This window comes from Solenopsis invicta, chromosome 3 (genome assembly GCF_016802725.1).
Source record: "Solenopsis invicta isolate M01_SB chromosome 3, UNIL_Sinv_3.0, whole genome shotgun sequence".
NCBI lineage: Eukaryota > Metazoa > Arthropoda > Insecta > Hymenoptera > Formicidae > Solenopsis > Solenopsis invicta.
In genome coordinates this window covers 3,608,429-3,633,910 of record NC_052666.1, presented here as the reverse complement: position 1 = coordinate 3,633,910, position 25,482 = coordinate 3,608,429, and the positions used below count along the sequence as shown (strand labels likewise).

The 25,482-nt window shown below is 30.6% G+C and overlaps 1 protein-coding gene and 1 long non-coding RNA gene across 11 annotated transcripts in view; one reads left to right on the top strand and one right to left on the bottom strand.

The window, feature by feature from the left end:
• Positions 1-3,991: 3,991 nt before the first annotated feature.
• The window catches only part of LOC105203707 (ATP-binding cassette sub-family G member 1), a 69,058-nt gene continuing 47,567 nt past the window's right edge, over positions 3,992-25,482 (top strand). For 2 of the 10 annotated variants that reach the window (XM_039446916.1, XM_039446913.1), the window contains exons 1-2: positions 3,992-4,138; positions 4,290-4,383. The gene's annotated coding sequence lies outside the window, so the exon portion shown is untranslated. Of the gene's footprint in view, positions 4,139-4,289; positions 4,384-13,050; positions 13,218-23,365; positions 25,445-25,482 lie in introns of those variants that run through there. The other 8 variants (XM_039446920.1, XM_039446914.1, XM_039446918.1 and 5 more) reach the window with 7 other exon arrangements.
• Positions 12,193-14,227, bottom strand: LOC120357157. The gene is made up of 2 exons (XR_005574348.1): positions 13,856-14,227; positions 12,193-13,128 (listed from the first exon to the last, which is right to left on the bottom strand). It is a non-coding gene; the product is annotated as an uncharacterized LOC120357157 (long non-coding RNA).

Below are 25,482 nucleotides of genomic sequence, written 5' to 3'. Positions count from 1 at the left end.
GAAGAAAATCGAGAAAACAGAGACTGGGATAAAACTGTTAGTCAAACAAATTGTGCGAAAACATTGTTAAAAAAGTTCGAGATGAAAAACGCAAAAATTCTAAGCACGCTAATAATAATTAAAGACAAAGATTGTGAAACAAGCATGATAGATACAAAATTAACATATAGAGAAACTATAGGAAGTTTATTATATTTGTCAAATAAGACACGACCAGATATAGCACATGCTGTCAGTATAACAAGTAAACACGTAGAAAAACCGACAAATAAGAATGTCACAGCAGTAAAAAGAACTTTTAGATATAATAAGGGCACCTTAAACAGAAGCATAGGATATAATAACGAAAACCAGAATTACAAAACTACAGCCTATTGTGACTTTGATTTCGCGGGAGATGTGGAAATTAGAAAAAGTACCTCCAGATATATTATATTTCTATACGAAAAACCTATCGTTTAAAGTTCAAAGAAACAGCCAACAATAGCTCTTTCCAGCACAAAGACGGAATATATAACAAAATCGGAATGTTGTAAGGAATTGATTTACGCAAATTCGTTATTAAAGGAAATTTTTGAAAAAGTAATGTCAACGACATTGAATATTGACAATCAAAGCACCATAAGTCTAATAAAGAATGGAATTATTAACAAACGGTTCAAACACATTGACGTCCGCTAAAAATTTGTGCATGATATGTTTAAAAACAAATCGATTAATATAGAATATTGCAAATGTACAATCAGCTGATATCTTAACAAAACCATCAGGTAGAATTAAATTTGATGAGTTAAATAAAGAGATTGCAATTTAGTTAAATAAAAAAGAATAAATAAAACCTAAGTGCGCGTCTTTTTGCAAAAATTAAACAGATGTGTTGGACAGAGATCTAATATATGGGAAAAACACGGGGTGTGTGAAGTTGGAACCCCTATGGTACACAATCATAGTTCCGTTCAGAGTTCTGGATTATTTACAACAAAAGGAAGAGTTCTTGATAGTTTTTACAAATAGTTCTGCTATTATAACAAAAAAAATGAATTTTGAAAAATGGGGGTGCTAACTTCACACCCAAAAGTAGCACCGCATAGTTCTGAATAATTAATTTGATGCTTTTTAAGGAGTACTAGAGTTCTCCGTATAAAAAAAACTTTTTTGATTAAAAGAAAAAAAAAAGAAAAAAAATTAAAAAATGCATATCAAGTCCGAATAGTTCTGAATAGCGCATACGATTCCTTTCGATGAGTTCTAGAGTTCTCCATAGATTTTAGAAACAGATCTGCTCAAAAAAGTAAAAAAAATCGCAATTGAATTCTTGAAAGTGGTATGAAAAAAATGAAAGAAACTTCAAAAGTATCAGTTTTACATAATTTTCTCATTAAGATTTTTGATAGAACTCCGCGACGCCTATTCAGAACTCTCAACAGAACTCCCAGAACGCTTAAAAAATTTTTTTACGATGTCGACCTTGTATTTTTAAAGTTCGGAAAAATTTTTTAAGAGTTCTGGTAGTTCTGTTGAGAGTTCTGGGTAGTCCTCGATGAGTTCTATTAAAAATCTTAATGACAAAAATCTGTAGGATTGAAAACGAAAATGTTACGGACGATCGCAGGTGTGTCGATTTTATATTTTCCGAGTGTGAAAAATTTTTTAAGAGTTCTGATAGTTCTGTTTAGAGTTCCGGGTAGTTCTCGATGAGTTCTATCAAAAATCCTAATGACAAAAATCTGTAGGATTAAAAACAAAAATGTTATGGACGATTATAGGTGACGACTTCATACTTTTCGAGTGCGAAATTTTTTTTAAGAGTTCTGGTAGTTCTGTTCGGAGTTCTGGGTAGTTCCTGATGAGTTCTATCAAAAATCCTAATGACAAAAATCTGTAGGATTGAAAACGAAAATGTTACGGACGATCGCAGGTGTGTCGATTTTATATTTTCCGAGTGTGAAAAATTTTTTAAGAGTTCTGATAGTTCTGTTTAGAGTTCCGGGTAGTTCCCGATGAGTTCTATCAAAAATCCTAATGACAAAAATCTGTAGGATTGAAAACAAAAATGTTACGGACGATTATAGGTGACGACTTTATACTTTTCGAGTGCGAAATTTTTTTTAAGAGTTCTGGTAGTTCTGTTCGGAGTTCTGGGTAGTTCCCGATGAGTTCTATCAAAAATCCTAATGACAAAAATCTGTAGGATTGAAAACGAAAATGTTACAGACAATTGTAGGTGACGACTTTATACTTTCCGAGTGCGAAAAATTTTTTAAGAGTTCTGATAGTTCTGTTTAAAGTTCTGGGTAGTTCCAATAAGCTCTATCAAAAATCTTAATGATAAAAATCTGTTTAGAAATAGTTTTGTCCGATAACGTAAAAAATGTCTGCGTTGAATTCTCAAAATTGGTATCAATAAAAGAGTCAAAACTTCAAAAAAAAACAAAAAAAGTTTTATGTAATTTTCTTAGTAAAATTTTTGATAGAACTCTGCAGTGGCTATCCAAAACGTTCAATAGAATTCTCAGAACTCTTAAAAAATTTTTTGCACTCGAAAAATATAAAGTCGACACACCTACGATCGTCCGTAACATTTTCGTTTTCAATCCTACAGATTTTTGTCATTAGGATTTTTGATAGAACTCATCGGGAACTACCCAGAACTCCGAACAGAACTACCAGAACTCTTAAAAAAAATTTCGCACTCGAAAAGTATAAAGTCGTCACCTATAATCGTCCGTAACATTTTTGTTTTCAAACCTACAGATTTTTGTCATTAGGATTTTTGATAGAACTCATCGGGAACTACCCGGAACTCTAAACAGAACTATCAGAACTCTTAAAAAATTTTTCACACTCGGAAAATATAAAATCGACACACCTGCGATCGTCCGTAACATTTTCGTTTTCAATCCTACAGATTTTTGTCATTAGGATTTTTGATAGAACTCATTAGGAACTACCCAGAACTCCGAACAGAACTACCAGAACTCTTAAAAAAAATTTCGCACTCGAAAAGTATGAAGTCGTCACCTATAATCGTCCATAACATTTTTGTTTTCAATCCTACAGATTTTTGTCATTAGGATTTTTGATAGAACTCATCGAGAACTACCCGGAACTCTAAACAGAACTATCAGAACTCTTAAAAAATTTTTCACACTCGGAAAATATAAAATCGACACACCTGCGATCGTCCGTAACATTTTCGTTTTCAATCCTACAGATTTTTGTCATTAAGATTTTTAATAGAACTCATCGAGGACTACCCAGAACTCTCAACAGAACTACCAGAACTCTTAAAAAATTTTTCCGAACTTTAAAAATACAAGGTCGACATCGTAAAAAAATTTTTTAAGCGTTCTGGGAGTTCTGTTGAGAGTTCTGAATAGGCGTCGCGGAGTTCTATCAAAAATCTTAATGAGAAAATTATGTAAAACTGATACTTTTGAAGTTTCTTTCATTTTTTTCATACCACTTTCGAGAATTCAATTGCGATTTTTTTACTTTTTTGAGCAGATCTGTTTCTAAAATCTATGGAGAACTCTAGAACTCATCGAAAGGAATCGTATGCGCTATTCAGAACTATTCGGACTTGATAAGCATTTTTTAATTTTTTTTCTTTTTTTTTCTTTTAATCAAAAAAGTTTTTTTTATACGGAGAACTCTAGTACTCCTTAAAAAGCATCAAATTAATTATTCAGAACTATGCGGTGCTACTTTTGGGTGTGAAGTTAGCACCCCCATTTTTCAAAATTCATTTTTTTTGTTATAATAGCAGAACTATTTGTAAAAACTATCAAGAACTCTTCCTTTTGTTGTAAATAATCCAGAACTCTGAACGGAACTATGATTGTGTACCATAGGGGTGCCAACTTCACACACCCAAGAACACGTACAGCTAGCACTACATGTGCCGACCGTGCCATACGCGTGTTCGACAAGGTCACAATTCCATAGCGCGACAGTGCCTAAATTTCAGTCAGTCATTCTCAAGCCATCGTGCAGTGCGGCATATCATACTACATTATATTCTCGTACATCAGTTTTCGTCTTTTATGTTTATCGGACGATATTAAACACGAGCTTGATTTTACTTATCAAAAACATTATTCATTTAGAAAGCGATTACGCCATCATTATTGATATAGTACATATACACACACACACAGACACACACACACACGCGCGCGCGCGCGCGCGCGTGTGTGTGTGTGTGTGTGTGTGAGAGAGAGAGAGAGAGAGGGAGACAACTTATGATAATTATTTTTATCTTCCTCTACTTTCTCTTCAATGTATAGATAAAAAAAACTTTATATCGGACGTAGGCCCGAAAAAAGTTCAGTATCTCGTGCCAAAGTGAACGCGAAGCAAGAGAGACCAAGCCTCTTTTACGTGAGTACAAGATACACAGCAAAAAAGTTAGATTTTACACACACACACACACACACACACACACACACACACACACACACACACACACGTGTGCGCGCGCGTGTGTGTGTACATAATGTAAATTGCTGTATTATTACTGTATTTTATATATATGTATATATATATGTATATATTACTGTAAAGTATCAAGTAGTTAATACAATCGATGTTATACAGAATTTTGATCTGCACTGAAAACAAATCTTTAAATGAAATTGCTCTACCATGTCACATTATTGAGCTATTTTACCTCTAAATTACTCTAAAATGTGAAATAATTTTTGATATTGTAACATTAATTTTAATTGTAAACGATTATTCGATAAATAATTAAATAAGTATATACAATACATATTGTTGTGCCCGCGTTGGTGTGTGAACACAGCACAAAATATATTATATTTGTTCGTGATTCGCTTTTGTTCAAAGAATTGGAACTGGCGGGACAACAGCTCAAACGGATTGTCAATGAACACACTTTTTATCACAATATATAAAGATGGTTTATTCGTAACGCCTTTTGTACTTATTATTAGGTGCCCCGTTATATTGGACCGCGGAGTGCGTAATCTTCTATATTATATCGTATTACGTCACGGCTCGACGTATGCATATCGTATTACGCGCGGCTGACTCGCGGCGGCCGCGACCGTGACGTTACTCTTACAATAGTTCAAGTTATTCTCCGTAGTTTCCCAATTCAAAGAACTTTTTATCCTCTAATATGGCTGATGCTGAATTGCAGGTCGACTGCAAGCTAAAGGTCGGCAGCGGTTCGGCTTCCGACGAAAGACTATCTGCGTCTTCCGTCGTTGTCGCGTTTTCTGTGAGTCTTTCGAAAGGAAGTTTCGAAAGACAATGCGCGCCTTCCGTTGCTGTCGTGTTTCGGTCAATTCCAAAGCGCGAGTATTCGCTTAAAATTAATACGCATAGCAACAAACTCGCTTTTTGTTGCTATGCACTGATGTTAGCTTAGGCTACAACAATATGTATTTATATATGTATATGTCAATTTAGTAAACATCGTTATGCATAAATATGTATGTGTTCAATTATTTAAATAATGATTTACAATTAAAACTATAATACTGTTTATTGATTTAAAATATATCATAGAAATAGCATCACTTCAATTTCATTGCTACTAAGTTTAATGATATTTATTCTTACTAAAACTCAATTATTTGTTGTTCTAAAAATAGAGCTGTAATTATTTAATAAATACATTAAGCCATTAAATATATTCATAGTCAGACCAGTAAAGTTTGTCGAAAAATAACAATTGTAAATAGGACAAGATCATGAAAACACATTACACATAAAACACTTTTCAAAAATCAATTTTGCAACTATTACAAACAAATGATTAAAAAGTGACTATATTATTTTTTTTGCATAAAATATAAATAATTTAAAAAAAAGTCATATGTTTCTTTAGTAATTTTTCCAATAAAATCGATTGGCACAATCGATTTTTCTCTATAAATCAATTTTTAATAATTTGTTTATAACAACTAGTTGCAAAATTACTTTATGCAACAGGGTTTTTTATGTGAATAATGTTTTTTTACATTCCGGTTCTATTTCTAATTATTATCTTTTGGCTGTCTTCGCTGATCTGGTTATGGGCAGAAACAGGTTTTAATTATTTATACAGTTTATTATTATTTTTTTTTGCATAAAATATATAATAAATAATTTAAAAAATAGTCAAATTAATATCCGAACAGCCTAAAACGTCTGTGTCTCAATTAGGACACAACTTGTCCTAACGTCCAAACGCAATGTGACAATTAGTTTGATATTAAAAATGTTAGTACAAAATTATTTGGCGCCTTTTTTTATCTTTTTAAAAAACGGTAAAAAAAGGCGCCAAGTGCGTGCGTGCGTATATCTCTCCTTCAATCTTTATTTTTTTCTACAAAACTCAAGTGTACCATCTTTGTTTCTTTATTGAAAAATTTTCCTATTTTAACCCATGTGGTATTCCCTTTAATTTCTATACAAAACATAAGTAGTACTATCTCTGCATTATCATTGAAAAATCTTCCTATTCCAACCCAAGTGATATTTATTAAAAAATAAATGTATTACCATATCAATAAAGATGGTCAAAAAACAACAATTGGAAATAATACCGGAGCATTATTGACGTAAAAAGTACATAGCAAAAATCAATTTTGCAACTAATTGCGATAAATAAACTATTAAAGGTTGACTGTAAAGGAAAACTAATTGTGCCAATCAATTTTATGGAAAAAATTACTAAAGAAATATATACGACTCTTTCTAAATCATTCAGATTTTATACACAAAAATATTGTAGGATAAGAAAGAGAATTAATAAACGTTATTTTCAAAATTAAAAAATCCGGATTTAATATTTCAAAAATTCATTTATTAGATTTCAATAAATATGAATGATATTTTATTGTTAAGACATGTCCTGTCACGATCGTGCAGGATCGAGATGATGCGTTGTGTAAGCGAGGAAACCGCAAATTCAATTCCTTATTTTTAAAAAATGCGTTCACAGTCACATACAAGCAAATGGTTTACTAAAGTTGAAGAAAATTTTTTTTATTAAATTTTTTTATCAGTGTATGTATGCCCGATAGCGCTCGAGAGATCAGATTAGAAAAACTCAGAGAAGTCAATGTAAATTAAAAATTAGTAAAAGTGAAGTGAATATTTCAATCCTGACCCTTCAAAACCCTTTATTCCTTTACCATCCTTAACAATCCTACAATATTTTAATAGAAGCTAAAAGAACTTGTACATTTAAAAAATGCCTTTTAAAAGTAAAAAAATATATTTCCTAAAAATAAAAAATTGTTTTTTTTATCTGATATATTACCTTTATTTAAGTTTACGTTCTGTCGAAAGTAATAAATTGTTTTCAAAAAATACTTATTTCTTCTAAATAAACTATTTATTAATTTTATAACTTTAAAAAACTAAATTTAAACAAATATTTAGTAAAACGTTATTTTTAAAATTAAAAAATATGGATTTAGTATTTTAAAAATTCATTTATTAGATTTCAACAAATATTTTATCGTAATTTAGTAAATCTGGCTTAAATTTAAATAAATTTTTCAACAAAAAATAATTTTTTTATTTTAATGAAACGGTTTACTATAATTAAAAAGTTTTATAATTAAAAAATTAACAATAAATGCAAAGTTCGAGACTCCTATGAATAACAATTCAAATAAGGCAAAACAATAATTATCTTTTAAACTTTATGTTTTCCATGATTCATTTTAGATTAAAGTAACTTTTTTTATAAAAATGTCACCAACGGAGCGAATAAGGATGCGACTTCACGATTCCTCACATCAATTCGGAATCTGAGAAATTTTTGTTGTTCCCTAATAAGTATAACTGTAATGCAGCCTTTATAATCCCATATAAACTTAACAAGTTTATAACTACGGGAAAAGATCATATTGATCGATTATTTTGTAACAATGTAGTTTATAAAATCAATTGTAGAAATTTCTACGTTCTCCCAATCGAAATCTTGATTATTCGCAATACGGTGTTTCGAAATAACCGAAGAAGAGCTAGCTGTTAATAACTATGCTGTTATGCGCTCATGTAGAAATTGCTACTCTTCTTATGTGGGACAAACAAAACGTCAATTAAAAACAAAAGTCTCTGAACACAAAGCAGAGACTTTTCAAAAAAGCCAGCTCTCCTTTGATTATTTCGAAACACCGTATTGCAAATAATCAAGATTTTGATTGGGAGAACGTAGAAATTTTATATAAAAACCATTTTTTTGTAAAAAGATCCATATCTGAGATGTTACATATCAAAAAACAACAAAAAAGACTCAACAAAGTAATACCGAACTTCTTCCTGACGCGTACCTTCCAATTCTCGAACGTATTTCCCTTCCTTCTTTCCACTCCTATCCTTCTATTCTGATATTTCTCTTTCGTTCGTTCCTTATTTGTGTTTTGACATCTATACTGGTATCGTCTAAGATATAGTTTTCGAAACTCACAGATATAATCCATATTAATATTTTTACAATTTCTTTTTGCTATTTATTTTCTACAATTTTACTATTTTGTCTTGTACAGAGTTCATTTTATTATATTTAGCACTTTTTATCCTTAGTTATTATTTTTACTTCTATGACTCTTTATGTTATTCATTTTCTTTTTACATTTTTTACTATTTTGACTTATACAACTTTCAATTTATTATTTCTATTACTTTTTTCTCGTTTTTTAGTTTTATATTTTGACTTTTAATAGGTACTGTTAGTTTAATTTTTGTGGTAGTTGTTTCATTAAGTTTTTACATATTGTTTTTATGTTGCAATTTGTGCTATTTTACCAGATTCACGTTCCAAAAATGATATCTTTACACGATCCTCACGATTATCTCTTAAATTGAGGCAATTCCGACATATCTTGTTGCTATGTTTTTGTAAGCTGATGTCGCAGTTTCATATTTGGTAAGATTTTAATTTGTCAGTTAATTCGATTCGTCAAATTTGTGATGAGATTTGTAATTTTAAATGTTGTTATAGATTCTAAGTTTGTACTAAGAAAGACCGTTGATTAAAAGTCGAAACGTTTACTTATTTAATTTGGTACTAGTTTTTGTTTTTGGCGCACAACACCCAGCACGGCTCTTAAGCTCATCTTGCCTTATTTGAATAGTTAAAAAGTTGTTTTCTTTAATTAAGTAAACTTAAATTTAATAAATACATTTATTAAAAGTAAAAAAATTTTTTTTTCAGTGTACTAGAGTTAAACACAAATTTCTACATGAGCGCATAACTATGCTGATTTTTACCCTGATTTTATGTAAAAATCAGCATAGTTTTATTCGTTGATGCAACGCGAGAACAGTCTGAATCCATAGTTCACTGTGAGGCCTTTCTATTTCGACATTAGAAATATAGAAATATAGAAATATAAAGAGCCATAGCAAAATCAATTTTATAAATAATTGTTATACATAAGTTTTTAAAAATGTATTAGACAAAAATTACTTATAAATTGATTTTATAGGAAAAATTAATGAAAGACAATTAACCTATTTTAATCATGTTGCAAAAAAGATGTTTACGCTGTTACATCTGGCGCCTAAAAAATTCCTTTTTTTCCGCACCATTTGTTAAAATAAATTTTAATTTTTTAAAAAACAGAGTTGAGATAAATTATAACAAGAAATTAAAATCTAAAAACGAATTTAACATAATCAATATTTTCTAAATCAGAATTTATATATTCGAAACTGTTGCGCTTACTCATGGCCAACAATTTTCTGTAACACTTCTCACTAAGATTAAAAATAAAAATAATAATTTGATAAATTTGAGATCGCATGATATTTGCGTGTACTGGCCGCTATCGAGTCATGCACGTCAGATTGAAATCACTTATAAAATATAAATTATATTAAATCAAATATTTATCATACGCGGAATCTAAAGAATTCGTCTCGCGATACTCGCGCGCACCTTGTCCGTGCCTCGCAACACTCGCGCGCCTGTTCCTTTAACATTTCAAGCGCAAAGAAAAATAATTTTCACATGGTAGCAACAATAAAATTATGAGTTTCGACCTAGAAACATGTTGTTTGCACACCGCTATCACACCGTGCTCGCCGTATCTAAATATCTTAAAAATAGTAGCTGTTAAAAATCAGAAAATTTCAAGATAAATGAAATTAAAACATACTGTAATAATAATGAGAGAGCGAATCTTAGATCAAAGATCTTTGGTATTTTATATCGCGGGAGTGGAGTCAGAGATAAAAAAAGTAAATGTAGAAATCGAGTTGAAGTGCAATTGCCAGTTTCAATGTAAAAATAATCTAAACACTCTAACAAGATAAGATACGCGTCTGAATCGTTAAACGGTTACTAGGCGAAATAGCCTCCTCTTTCTCGCGCGTCTTATGTATCCTCGGTCTATCCATGCGGTTCATGTCCAACGTAAAATTTGTTTATTATTTTCTGTACCTTAAGTTTCGCTGTGTGACGTATGTATACGTTTATTTTCTTAACTCGAAATGTTTCTTTGCTTTTCTCTCTGTGACTGTTACTTTTTTAGTTTGACCGTTGGGTGTGTGGCGAAGAATAGCCACAGATCCGTAGCGGGCACGCGATACCACCGCACTATCAACGTAGAATAACGATAACTAAAAAATTAGAATCGGTAAAGATATTTAAAGATTTCGTCTCGCAGCACTCGCGCGCACCTACTCCATGCCGAGCGCAAGCGCCTCGAAACTCGCACGCGGCGATTCCATCTATTTTTCCAAAACAAATTAAAATATTTTTCACACGGAAGCAACAATAAAATTATGAGTTTCGACCTGAAAACTTATGGTATATGCACTCCGCTATCGCACTATGCTCGCAGAATCAATATAATGTTATGCCCCGAACTGAATCGCCCTTGCGAGGCAAGATCGAGCTGCAGGATGAATGAAGCCGCGTAGCGTTCTCCGGGACGATTTGTAAACTAGCTGTCAACTGTATTTGGTGACAAGCCGTTCTGTTAAATGGACGTGCTTATTGTAACGTGGCTTTTAATAAAAGTAATTCTGTGTTTATTAAAGAAGCCTTGCTTAATTCGGGCGTGAGTGCACGGATGTGAAGACGAGTGTTACGCGGCAGCTCGGTTGCTGCTCTAAACTGCGCGGATCGTAACAATAATATTATAATTAGAGCCATTAAAAATCCTTGAAGATTTTAAAATTAACTAATTTTTCGACTTATAGAATTAATGTTAAATTAAAAACATTTTCGTCAGAAACATTCGGAATACCACAATCGCATTATGCCCCTAGAATTAAGATAGCTCGAAAATTAAAGCCGCTAAAAATATTTAAAGATTCGGAGCAAATAAAAATAGTTTTTACAAAGAAACAATATTAAAACTCTAAATTTTTTTAAATGTAACGATTTTGGATGGAAAATGCTATAATGCCACATACACAAAATTAAAACCACTTAAAAATTGTGATTTATACAAATTTATACTTCCGCGCGGTCGCGGTAAGGTGGCCTTATCCATTATGAAAAACTGACAGAAATCGGAAATCTCTTCTTTCGGTACACATCATCTACAAACTGTCAATATAAATATCGGGCAAAATCAGAGCGAAATTCATTCCTTCAGAATCGTTCAAGCTGATCAAACTAATAATCGGTCATCATTCAAGCTGATCAAGCTAATAAAGCGTCCACCATAGGCAACTCACCAACTTGCAGATTATTAGTGAGATCAAGGACGGGCTAAATCTTATTGTTAGTTAAAATCATGGGGTCAATCACCACCGAAAAAAACCTTTCTAAAATAATTTCTCTAAAAATTATTTTCTCATAATTTAATTTTTTCAAATTTATTTTTCTAAAAATTGATCTCTTCTAAATTATTTTCTTTGAGTTTAAAGTCATATTCTAAAAGTCTATTTTTCTCAAAAATTTCAAGTATTAAAATTTACTACCAATTTCTTTGAAATCTCCTTCTAAAATTCTCTTCTAGACCACTCAAGAAAGAAGCGCAGGCTGGAATTTTAACGAAAACTCTTTGAGCATCCACATATATAGCCTTCCCCTCAAACTCATCAAAATCTTATTCAATAATTAAAAATTATTTCTTTTCTTTTCTCTCAGTAAAATCAAGAAAAGGTTTCGAAGGAATTTCACAAGAAAGACGCATACAAGAATCTAAGATAAAATTCAGAAATTTAATAAAGAAACTTCTAGTCTTCTCTTCTCAACTCAGTTAAAATCAAAAGTCAAGCTTTATTTTCGTAGCAAAACTTTCTAAAAATATTTCATATAAAAATAAATTCTGCGAAAGAATATGAACAGAGGGGGAGCCATCTTCGACAGCAAAAGAAAAACTGCGTATTATAAGCAACATGATTGTAACTTATAATATTAAGAAATACTCAGCGGGAAATTATATAAATCATTTGCACTAGTACGAACACACTCATTTATATAAATTCACAAGCGCACGCGCATTTATTTACAATTAAATTCACACAAACGTACACATTAAATGTATCTTCTTTCATATAATCTGATAAATACACCTAAAATACATACAGCAAATACAGATACTTTCTTTCAAACCTTCAATCCTACGCACGCTCAAAACACGCCAGCCAAAAGCATTCAAAAATATACACTCAATCATCCAGCACCTCAATAAAATATTTTCAAATCTTTAATCTCCAATAATAGTTGTAATAACAACGGGCACGCCACCCCTTCTTGTAACAACTGGTAACAGCGGCCATACATACACAGAACAATAAAGAAATTACGTCATGGCCACAAAGCAATGCAAAAAAATTACCCATTATACTATTACGTATTTTCTTGGCTCGCCTGAGAGCGGAGACGAAATACGTGATCAAACAGAAAAAAAAGTTATACGAAACGCGCACACGAGCGGAATCTGTACCGACACAAATTTTCGCTAAATTACGATAAGTTGGGCGCCAGACGCAATTACCCGTCGCGTCACCGGATCTGAAATCAACGTACACAACAAATGGAATAATTACGTGATAGCGGACAGAAACTACACCACTTACAGCAGTGTTGCTAGATGGGTCGCTTTTTCGCGTATGCGCAACGGTCGAGGCAGTTCATACAGTGCCGTGTAGTGATAAACGTAGGCAGGAAATGTTAGCGGGCTGCTAAAGTTGCTGCTGCAAAGGTTAAAGATAAGTTACGTTTTAAAACATTCTTTTCGAGGAAAATTTTCCTCTGAAGGTATGTTTTGGAAATAACCATATTGGTATGTACACTGCATGAGATACACAAGTTGCATAATTTATGCATGATTTTTTAAAAGTAAAAATAAATTATAGAAAGCTTGTAAAATTTATTACTTAAGCAGCATGATTTTATATTTTACATGAATGAGGAGCTGATTTTGCATGAATAATTATTTTAATAATTTATTATTACTATATTACTTTTTTATGTTTGTGTATATTTCATTTAATATATATATATATATATATATATATATATATATATATATCAAATTTATTTTTATTTATAAAACATAGATTCATAAGAAGTCGTTAAAAAGTAAAGAATTTCAACATGCACGGTTAGACGAAAAAGATTTTAAAGGATGGTTGGCTCCTCATCCAACTGAAAATAAAGCTTTTTACATTTTGTGTAATACGGGGACTTTTTAGGTGTGGCGCGTGAGTGTGATTGCGTGAGATGGCGAGTGAGTGTATTTAGAATAGTAATTAGAATAGTAATTAGAATAAGTAAAGAAGCATTTCGTGTAATACGACCATCAGATGTGCTATAATAGATTTAATACGCCATTCACAGAGGGCTAAACATATAGAAAGATAAAATGTCAAAGGCTCAATAACAGTGACAGCAGTAATATTAATTTAAAACATGTCATACCGTTTCACACTTTCGCACCGTCCCCGAGTTATGGCTGTCCAACAACGGTATTTTCCCCTCTCAAAAAAAAAGTAATTTAAAACGTAAAGATCAAGTCAAATGCGTAGAAATATAATTATCAGCGTTTTACGCTGAATATAATATTGCTTTTTATACCGCGGACCATTTAATATCTTTGCTAAAAAAATATTTTTATAGATTCAAAAATTGCTCAAGATCTTTCACTGGCCCAATCTAAATGTACCAAAATTGTTAAAGAAATCATAGCTAAATGGGAAATGAAAAAATGAATTAGATTTTTAAACGATAGTAAATTTTCAGTTTTAGTTGATGAAAGTACAGATATCACAGATACCAAAGTTATGTGTGTTCTTTCACGATGTTTCTCTTTTAGATATGAAAGTCAAAACATAATTATTAGACTTGTTACTTTTAGATGCCACAAATTGTTCTGCAAAAAAATTTTCAAAATTTTCCAAAAAATGTTAGAAAATAAAGATATACCTATTACAAATGTTATTGGAATGGCAAGCAACAACGCATCCGTTACGATTGAATCTCACAATTCTTTCTTATCACATTTAAAATCACAAGAACCTGATTTAGTTTTATAAAAATGCGTCTGCCATTCTTTCGCGATTATCGCTAGCAAAGCTTGTAAACAACTACCAGAATTATATAAAAATTAAATTAAAATTATTATTAATAAAATTTATATTTCGGATAGTGCAAAAAGATCTGCAATTTTATGTAAATTTCAAGACTTTTTTGAAGTGGAAAAAAATAAGATTTTAAAATTATCAAACACAAGATGGTTAGTTTTGCATAAATGTGTTATTAGACTTCTTTATAATCGGCAAGTCCTAAAAAGTTATTCTATTTTAGCTGTCACAGAAGATAAATTACAATCCGCAGAAATAATTTTAACGTGTTTAAATGATAATTCCCCAATAAAAACAAGAAGATATAATGTACGTTTATTTTTGGTATTATCGTATAATGTAAACCCAGTATATTAAACGTATTTCAAGCTGATATAATTTCCGTTTCCATGACCGTCTCATAAACGTTTTGGTATCCTAATTTTTATTCATTTATTAAACATTAAGCATATACGAATTATATTTAGATTAGAGAACCAAATAAATAATGAATTATATATAGTCGTATAAAATACGTATTGATAAATCAATAACTAGAAAATATGTACAAGATTCAAGCTTCCTAAAGAACAATTCAAATGAGACAAGAAGAGCTTCAAGGCCATGCAGGGCCTTACGCAACATTAATCAGTAGCTAGATAAGCTGATATCGCAGATATATCTGGTAAGATCTTAATTTATTGATTAAAGTTGCGTTAAGTTTATGATATGATTTGCTATTTAATTGTTTTACTTTTATAGATTAAAACATTGTACTGAAGATGACTAGTTATTAAATAGTCGAAACGTTTACTTTATTCACATTGGTATTTATTTTGTGTTGATCCACAATACCCTGCACGGTCCTGAAGCTCTTCTTGTCTCATTTGAAATCAATAATTTGTTCGTTTTTTAAATCCTAATTATAAATGTATGTAAAAAATGTGCGATTAAAAAAAAAAATAATCCAAATTGATCGGGATTTCTGCACTAAAAATACGGTATTACGACAATTAAAGATAAGATTGGAACCCATATAGAGTTATTAAAACAATACATTAATATATAGGCAATAAATAATTAGTCTACAAAACAATACTTATTGTATTCATTTCCTTTAATAGAATTAAAAATTTAACTCAAGTACAAGATTAATTAACAACACAATTTTGATTTACATCAAAAGATGTAAATTTTTATATGTAACATGGCAACAGCGTTGCGCACACACGTCACATTCAATAACGAGTATTTGTTTTAAAGTTGCAAGAAGAAAATTTCAAAAGTTTCATAGAAATATGATCTGGAAAAATGGTTACGCTGGCGTCTAGATATAACGCCTGTGACCGCATTCGACTCACGAGAAAATCTCCCGCGGCGTGACCACCTAGTGGAAGCCGCGCAAGCCGCGAAGCCTGGCGTGGCGAAAAAACTTTGAAACTCAAAACCAAAACAAATTGCGCGATTTTCTAAAGAACCGTAATATGCTTTTACGTGTAAAATAACTATTAATAATTAAATATCTTGAATTTTAACCGTATTCGATATTTCCTAAACGTTTTATAAATGTTTTTTATTTCAAAAATAATATACGTCTTCAATAAACCTTTAATAAGCTATACTAAATGTGATATAAAATACGTTTATTATTTGTTTAAATATTGCTGCGATAAAAAACATATAAATATAATTTATGCTCAAACTTTTATTAACATATTTAAAAAGTATATCATACCTGGATATTAAATCCTATTCTTGATACGTTATTTAAAGGGACAACTTTTGCAAATCATAAACGTATTTAAGAAACGTTTATTTAATTAGTATATGATAGTATTTGATAGTATTTCTATACGTGCTATAAACGCAGATACAATTCTGGCATTTTATAAACCATTTTTTAACGTATGAAATACGTAATTCCGTATTATATATGCGTAATAAGAATGATTATTATAAACCTATATTGCACCAACGTATAAAAACCGTTTTACTTATATACGTTTCTGCCATATACCTATACCTGTTTTATATCAGACTTTTATATCATACGTTTAATAAAAGTATATAAAACAATCCAGTTCTTATTGGGTCAATTAAAGCATATCTTTTATTTGTTTTTTTATATTCTTTAAAGTTTTTTAATAGCTTTAACGCTCTTTTCCAATCGCGAATGGTTTTGATTTATAAATTATTTTTAAATAATCAGCAGTTAATTCAACAAATAAGTCAAAATTGTATTATTTTCGAAACTTTAGCACACATTATTACTTTGAATGTAGACGATAAAAATATCATAAAACACCTAAATAAATAATATACAGGGAGTCCGTCCATATATATCCAAGCAAATGTCTCGTATGAAGAAGTCTCTGATTGAAGTTACAAGAAAGTTTGATAAGAGAAATTTACACGGCTCTTAGTCGGCTATAAAAGGCATATAAAAAAATTTTTTTTACTCGTAACCTTTCCGAATTATAAAGATCAACGTAGGTTTTTTAAATGAGTAGCTATAATTTTTTTGCATATTTACATAGTGGAGGTAATTTACAATTAAAATTATATTTGGAAAAAAATTGCTATTATGCTTCGTTTACGAGATAGTTATATATTAAAATGGATGGTTACGTATTAAAATTTGAAAAACAAGATTCATCTGATTATATAACATTTTGAAATCTGTTATGCCGAACAGGACCACTGACCTTCAACTTATCAAAATACACAACGATTTGATGATTGTCGAAAAAATTATTGGACCTTCCTTTTTCCATGGTCATCTTAAAATTGTGACAGACACTTTGAATTTTTGCAAACAACTTTTTCAGATTATTTACGCGATCTCCCATTATCAGTTTTTCGAAATATTATTTTTCAACAAGATGGTGCTCCAGCACACAATACACGTGCTGTAATTAACTTTATAAATAATAGATTTCTTAATTGTTGTATAAGTACTAATACTTGGATAAGTACTAATGATCCTATATGATGGCCACCAAAATCTTCGGACTTGACACCTTGCGATTTTTTCCTTTAGAGGTATATTAAGGACATTGTTTATGTAATTATCCCTGAAAATAAAGAAGATTCACGACATAAGATCACTAAAACTGTTGAAACAGAAATGCTGCTTAACATTATAAAATTGAATGCTATATTGATCACGATGGTAACAATTTCGAGCAATTTATTAATAAATGTAGTAATAAATGTTTCATAAAATAACAATGTATCTCAACCTATTTGACATTCCAAATTGTTCAACAATACTGAATCCAAATTATTAATACTTAACATGCCGATTATCTCGTAAATTATCTCGAAGCATAATAGCGATTTTTTTCCGAATATAATTTTGATTGCAAATTACCTCTACTATGTTAATATTCTACTATGTAAAAAAAAGTTATAGGTACCCATTTAAAAAACCTATGTTGATTTTCATAACTTGAAAAGGTCACGAGTAAAAAAAATTTTTTTACATGCATTTTGTAGCTGACTAAGAGCTATGTAAATTTCTCTTATTAAACTCTTTTATAACTTCAATCAGTTACGAGATATCTGCTTGGACATTTATAAACGGACACTCTGTATATGTTGGGCTCGAATGTGAAAATTTTTTGGCAACTCTGTCTCCAAAATGCGTCCAAAAATTCAGGTTTAAATGTTTAAATTTTTATAAAACAGCAATTAAAGAAATGTTAAAACGTTCACCATATAACGATAAATTTTTCGAATCATTAACTTTTTTAGATTCTCAAATTGCGTTATATGATGAAGACAGAAGTAAAGTTAAAGATTTAACTGATATTGCTGCGCATAGGGTAAATTGATACAAAATTAGCATTTAAATGGAGAATTCCGTCATCCATGTTTAACTATGTAGAAAAAAAGAATTATCTTCCTTACAATTAGAAATAGAAGAAATATGGAAAAAATATTATAATTTAAAGATTTTAGTAATAATAAATTATTTTTAACTTTAAAATCATTAGTCGAAGTAGTATTGTCGTTTCCGCATTCAAATGCCGAAACTGAATAAATTTTTCAATAGTTTCAAGGGTGAAAAATAAAAAAAAGAATCGATTATCTCATGCTACAGTTTCCGCAATTTGTATTGTACGTTCAAGTTTTTAAACTTAAGGTATTAAATGTTTAAATTTTTAAGTAGATTTAAGACATTTGGAATTACATAATGCTCAAAATTTATATACAGATTATTGCCGTTTTACATCTAACGGTATTTATCTGATGGTATTAACCTTTTGTAACTTTGTTTTTTTTTAAATTGTTTATGTGCATGTTCTTTATTTTGTTTCCCATTTATATACTGACTTTCTTTATGCATGTTAATTACATCATTATTATTATTAACTATTATTATTACATTTTAAAGCATTTATTTTATTGTTACATATATTATATGGTACATGTATTATATTTTTTAATTTTATGTTCTAGTCTAGTGTGACCAAAAAGATTCGTGGTATTTTTATATTATTGATACATAATTTACGTACAGCATGGATTAATTGATTTATTTATTATTTAACGGTTGTCAGCTTAATCATTTAATTTGTTGTTTATTATTTATTTTGAATATTTATGAAATAGTAATTTTGTTATTTTGAAAAAAAATATATTTTTGAATACCATTAAGGTTTCTTGGTAGTTTTCCGTTACGCTTGCAACATATGTTGATATTCTTTATGATTCTACCCAATAAATTATTTTATTCAAATTGTTAACAAATTTTATATTTCATTATTCTTCTCTTTTACTTTGTATCATTAATCCATTTTGCACATGAATTATTTAATCTTTTTATAATTATATTCGCATACGTGCATGTAAATCTTATAATTTATTAATATTTTTTTATACTCAAGATGTTTTTATCATTGTTGAAATAAGGTCTCTAGTAGTACCTTTTCCTTACAGTTTAGAGTACTTTAAGTTAGGTTACGTTTTATACGCATTTGCGAAAAAAGCGACCCATCTAGCAACACTATTTACAGCATAAACGATATTGTCGCTCTCATGCGGCCAGCAAGCTCTTCTAATCGTAAAAAGGGCGGAGAACCGAAGGCAAGGGCAAAACAGCTCTCGCGAAGAAAGAAATAAACAAGCTAAAAAATACGCAAAAGTGTTGAATAATCGATTCAATATTCTTTTACCCATGTTAGACCTTAACGCACGCACTCAACATGAACACACTATTTAATATAAATCTAATGATATGACAGGCTAAAAACAAAACAATGTCCAAACTGTGAATTAACATAATGACAATTATAGATTTTAATCGATTATTCAACATTTCCCTTTAATTTCATCATATTAATTCACTAATTGTCTTTCTGCAATTTTTAAATTTTGCAACATTTGAAACTTTTGTTAGTATATCTGCCTTTCATTCGTTAGACAATATTTCAATTCTATGATTTTATTTTTAACCAAATCATGCACATATCTGTATTTAACATGTATGTTTCAATCTTTTGTTTACAATACCATTTGTTATCAGCGGTATTGTACTCTAATTATCTATATTTAATACAATTTTAATTTTTGTTCCTTGTAATTCTTCCAATAAATATTTTAAATGTAATAGTCCTTTGTCGCATTCTACTGCTACTACATATTCAGCTTCTATTCTTGATAGTACTTGATAGTGTTTTGATGTCTTCTAGAACACCAACTTATTGGACCTCCACCATAAAATATGACGTAGCCAGTTGTACTTTGTCTTATTTGAATATCTCCCGCAAAATCTGTATCAGAATATACTTGCAAAAAATTTAATTTTCCGTTGCTGTTAAATTAAATACCTTGTTTTTTTGTTCCATTCAGACATTTCATAATACGAAGGTTATTTTTTAATTAACCTCCGACAACATTGTACAAAATTCCTAGTTGCAATACAGACCCCGTTCTTGCGCAATTAAGTTAGTAGTACTGTTACCTGTTTGCCCATTGGTCGGAATTCCATTGTTAGTGATAGTGAAGTAGCGAGCATATAAACATGTCGACTACGATTGAGTCTCCCGCCAAGACCGAAGTACATACGTTCTGTTCTCCCGCGAAGTGCGAAGTGCGTTCTGTTATTCGCTTTTTGCAGACCAAAGGAAATAATGTAACTGAAATTCATCGAAGAATGTGTCGTATGTATGGTAACAAATTCATGAGTGACGGTGTGGCGCGTGATTGGTATGGGCAATTTCGAGAAGGACATACCGATATTCACGACGAGGCCGGCAGAGGAAGAAAATCTGTGGCAACTGAATCGCCATCGTTCACACGATACATTCTTTGATTAATTTCAGTTGCATTATTCCCTTCGGTCTGCAAAAAGCGAATAACAGAACGTACTTACACTTGGCAGAAGGACAGAGCGTATGTACTTCGCACTTGGCGGGAGACTCGATCGTAGTCGACATGTTTACATGCTCGTTACTTTACTGTCACTAACAATGAAATTCCGACCAATCGTGAACGGGGTCTGTATTGCAACTAGGAATTTTGTGCAATATTATCGATGATTAATTAAAAAAATAGCCCTCGTATGTTTTACATTGTTTACATTACCTTGTGTATAATTTTCAACAAATCTAGTACAAAAACCAACTTCATACGATATATTAGTCCTTGTTTTAGATAATTAGTAGATAAATATAATAGATTTCCTATTATTTCTCTGTATAAAAATCTTCTCTCTTCATTGTGTTTCTTTCGTCATTTGTCAAAATCGGTATTTTAACAGGTTTCGCTTTATCAACTCCAAATGGTTTCAAAATTTTTTTTGTGTATTCTTGTTTTAATTTTATTCTATCTTCTTCTTTTATAATTTCTTTTCCTACAAATTTCTTAGGCTTGTATTCTACTGTCATTTTAAATTCCTTTGTAAGTTGTTTAATTGTCCCTTCTCTTTCTTGTATATAATTTCCAATAAGCATTCCATTATCTACATATATTCCTACAATTATATACTTGTTACTTTTCTTAAAAATACATTGTTCGCATTCTAGTGGCTTAAAATTCTTTTCTTCGAGAAAATCTATAAAGCGTATGTTCTATCTCAATGAAGCTTGCCATAAATCATATAAAGTCTTGTTTAATTTAAAAACTTTTCCTTTACTATCATATCTTTCAGACGGATATATGTACATATCTTCAACATTTCTATAGAGAAAAAGCTGTTTTTATGTCTAGTTACTATTTTTTAATAGCAACTAGTGCAAATAGACTTCTTGAAGCACTTATACTTATGACTGGACTAAACGTTTCTTGAAAACTCACTCCTGTTCACATCCTCGTATTACGAGTCGAGCTTTATACATTCTGTCGTGTTTTATTTTAAAAACCCATTTTTCGCTTGCGACCTCGATGTTGAATTAAGTTAAAAATTGAGTGAAGAAGCTTAATATTTAAGTCTGTCCGAATTTTAAAATCTTACATAATTTGAGTTTAAATCGGCGTGAGCCAGATTGGTTTCTATCTATAATAAATATAAAGATATTTGTACGAAAGGACTATATTTAAAAATTAAATTTTAATAGAATTTTATGTAGGAAAATATAAATAAAATTTAAATTACTTTGGCAGAAGTAGTGGTTTTTCTTCTTTTAAGTTCTTCAATTCTATCAATCTTTTTACGCTGGTATCAATAAATAATGAATAATATAAGACCGAGAACGAGCTGTTCTTTGGTTTTCCAAATTACAATTTATCTTAATTTTAACAACCAAGATACAGTTAACAGAATGTTTCGGACGTGCTTGTCCTTCTTTAGCCGCATTAATTTACATTTCTAATCTCAAATTACTATGCTTATTGTTAGAGCTGTGTGTCACCGCGCTACGCCGCACAGTGGGACCAAAGCCCTCTTTCCGTGGACAAAACCTTAAAAATGAAACTTATTGTAAGAGCTTCTGACTGCTATAATGTTATGTAGAAATGTTTAAGGTGTATGAAAACTGATTTTATATTAAGAATCATCGTCAGAATAATAGTAAAATGGCTCTAAGTCCGAGATTGTAGGAGACTGCAAAACGTTTTATGAATTGTAGTAGTAATACGATCGTTTGACAATTCTGGAAAACATTAACAATAAAGAAACTTTAATTTTTTTTATGTTTCATTAAATCTTTTTCTCTTAAAAAATTATAAAATAATTTAGAATATCGAGTAGAAGTGAAGAAAAAAATTCTGTTCTGTTATATTGATGCACATAGCAATATTATAAACTTTCTCGGGAATTACAAAAAAAGCCCTATAAGACCCCGCTCTGTTTTTCTTATAAATAGAAAGCTAATAGTATTCTCAAAGTAAAAACGAAAGTATGTGCTCTGCTTTTATTTGCTCTTTTTCAAGAAAAGTGAATTTTTTTGTAGAGAGACATGGCATTTTGTAAAAACACACATCGCGCACATGAAATGTTTAGACGGTAAATGCGAAAGAAGGATAATATATTAATGCTTAATCGAGTCTTAGTGCTCAAATAATTTCCTAGATGAATTTATATACATTTTCTATTTCGGGAGCATTATATGTATATTAATGTATATAAAATCTTCTAGGAAATTGTTATTTGAGCACTAAGATCCGTTTTGACCAGCATAAACTTTTTCTTTATTTGAATGTCATACACTTTAGTCATACCCAATTAGAAATGATAATGAAATCGACGTTGATTCCATGTCGAAATCATCAAATCGGCAATCAAATCTACGTTGATTCTATTATTATTTTTGGCTGAGTATGTTATCATTGATTATAAAAAATAATATCGTTTAATAATATTATATTTTATTTCAAAAACTAAAGAACTACAATATTTTAATCAATACGTTTTCTTAAAAAAATGACTTATATTGAAGGACAAAATTATGTAGCCTTTTTAAATTATTATACGTGCCGATGTTGCTTTGCTCGAGAAAACATCTTTCCGTTCAATTGTTCGACTGAATGTTGCCTGTATTGATAGTCATTTGTTTTTGCTTCAAGCAATTGTCGACCTATTGTCGCGTCTTGCATTTCAGTCGAAAGAGCTTCGCGTTTATAGTAACATCTTAATTTTCTTTTATGGCGGTTTGCTGACATTTCTCACTTTGGTGTCGTATTTAAATTGAACATGTCTTTTGAAATTACACTACGTAAGCTGTTTGAAGCGTTGATGTCATCATCTTCAGCCTCCTGGAATTTGCGGTATCAATTTGCAGATCTTTTCATCAAAAGTATATAGTGTATGGATGTTTTGAGTACGTGTATAAAATCTGAGATGCAAAAATATTACTCTAAAATTAAGAAGAAATGGGAGGATTCTAATTAAAAAAAAACGTTTTATGGAAAATAATTCAAATTGGCTCGATACTATTATTACAATTTCAATCCCAGGTAATAATTCTATATCATCTCAATTAAATCGAAGTCTTCGACCGCAAAAAAAATTCGGATTGTACAGTGAACGAAGTAAGAAGCGGAAAATTAGTGAAATTTATAACAAAAATAATACTGAACGGTTAATATATGCTGCAGAAAAGAGTTTACGTTTAGATGGAAAATTCGAAGAGGCAAAATTGATAAAGGAAGCAATTATGACAACGCCTTCACACTCAAAAAAAATTAATGAGACTTAAAGTGTTGCTAAGAAAAATAATACCGTCATTTCTTATAAACCTGTAGAAGCATTAGCTCTGATAATTGAAGCTGGATTAACAAAATACTCTTATCAAGTATTAAGGACTCAAGCAAAATCTCGTGGAGCAGATATTTATCCTTCTTATAAAAAAATACGTAAAGCTAAAACAGAATGCTATCCATCAAAAGAATCTATCCGTATAACAGAGACAAAATCAGAAATTGAATTGCAGGCATTATTAGATCTCACTGTTCGTCGAATAGTTCAGCTACAATTCAAAGTTTTACTGCAAATGCCAGAGAACATATGTAATAATTTACACTTAATCTCAAAGTGGGGCTGTGACGGAAGTAGTTGTCATTTGCTTTATAAACAAATCTTCACGGATTCACAGCAACCGCAATCGGACGGCAATTTATTTATGACCTGTTTAGTGTCTCTTCAACTTTATGTTCTTTCAAAAGTGAGTGCAAAGAAGATAATTTTGTTGCAAAATCCTCGGCATTCCTCTACCCGATATTGCAGAGCAATAAAGTTAAAATTTGTGAAAGAAACTGCGGAAATAATACGGATGGAAAAGAAAAACATGGACACAAAAATTAATGAATTAGTCGCATCAAAAATAGATATTCCAGGCATCTCTCACTTAACTGTCCATCATGATTTATGCATGACAATGATTGATGGGAAGACACGTAATGCCTTAACTAATACTAATTCGTCGCAAAAATGTAACATGTGTGGTGCTACTCCTGCGGACATGAATGATGTCGATAAAGTAATGAGAAGATAAATTGATAGAAGCGTCTACGAATTTGATCTTTCAACTCTACATGCTTACATTCGATTTTTTGAATGGTTATATCACGTTTCAGTAAAATTGGATACAAAGTTGTGGCAGAAGACAGAACATACGAAGGCTCAGATAGATGCTAGAGAAACATATATTAAGGATCGTTTCCACTCTGAAATGGATTTGCCCGTTGGCATTGTTATTCAGAGAAAAGGCACAACGCACGATGAAAATTTAGCTCCTTATTGGAATGTTAAGCGAAGAAGCCCAAAAATCGCGTAACAAAGATTTCAGGGCATCCCGTGAGAAATTTACTCGGAAAATGTCAAGAGTTGTGACGAACGACGATTTAATGCATATCTTTCTGATATCCACAGATTCAATAAAATCTTCGAGTTTACTTCCTGCAAGAAAAGGATGTGAATTCAAAAGGATTTGAATTCAAAAATTTCTGCTTTTCTTAACCCAGAAAATAACAAACAAATTACTAAGTCAAATGACGACGAATAAATGTAAGTCCCTAATACATATGTATATTTATTTACATATT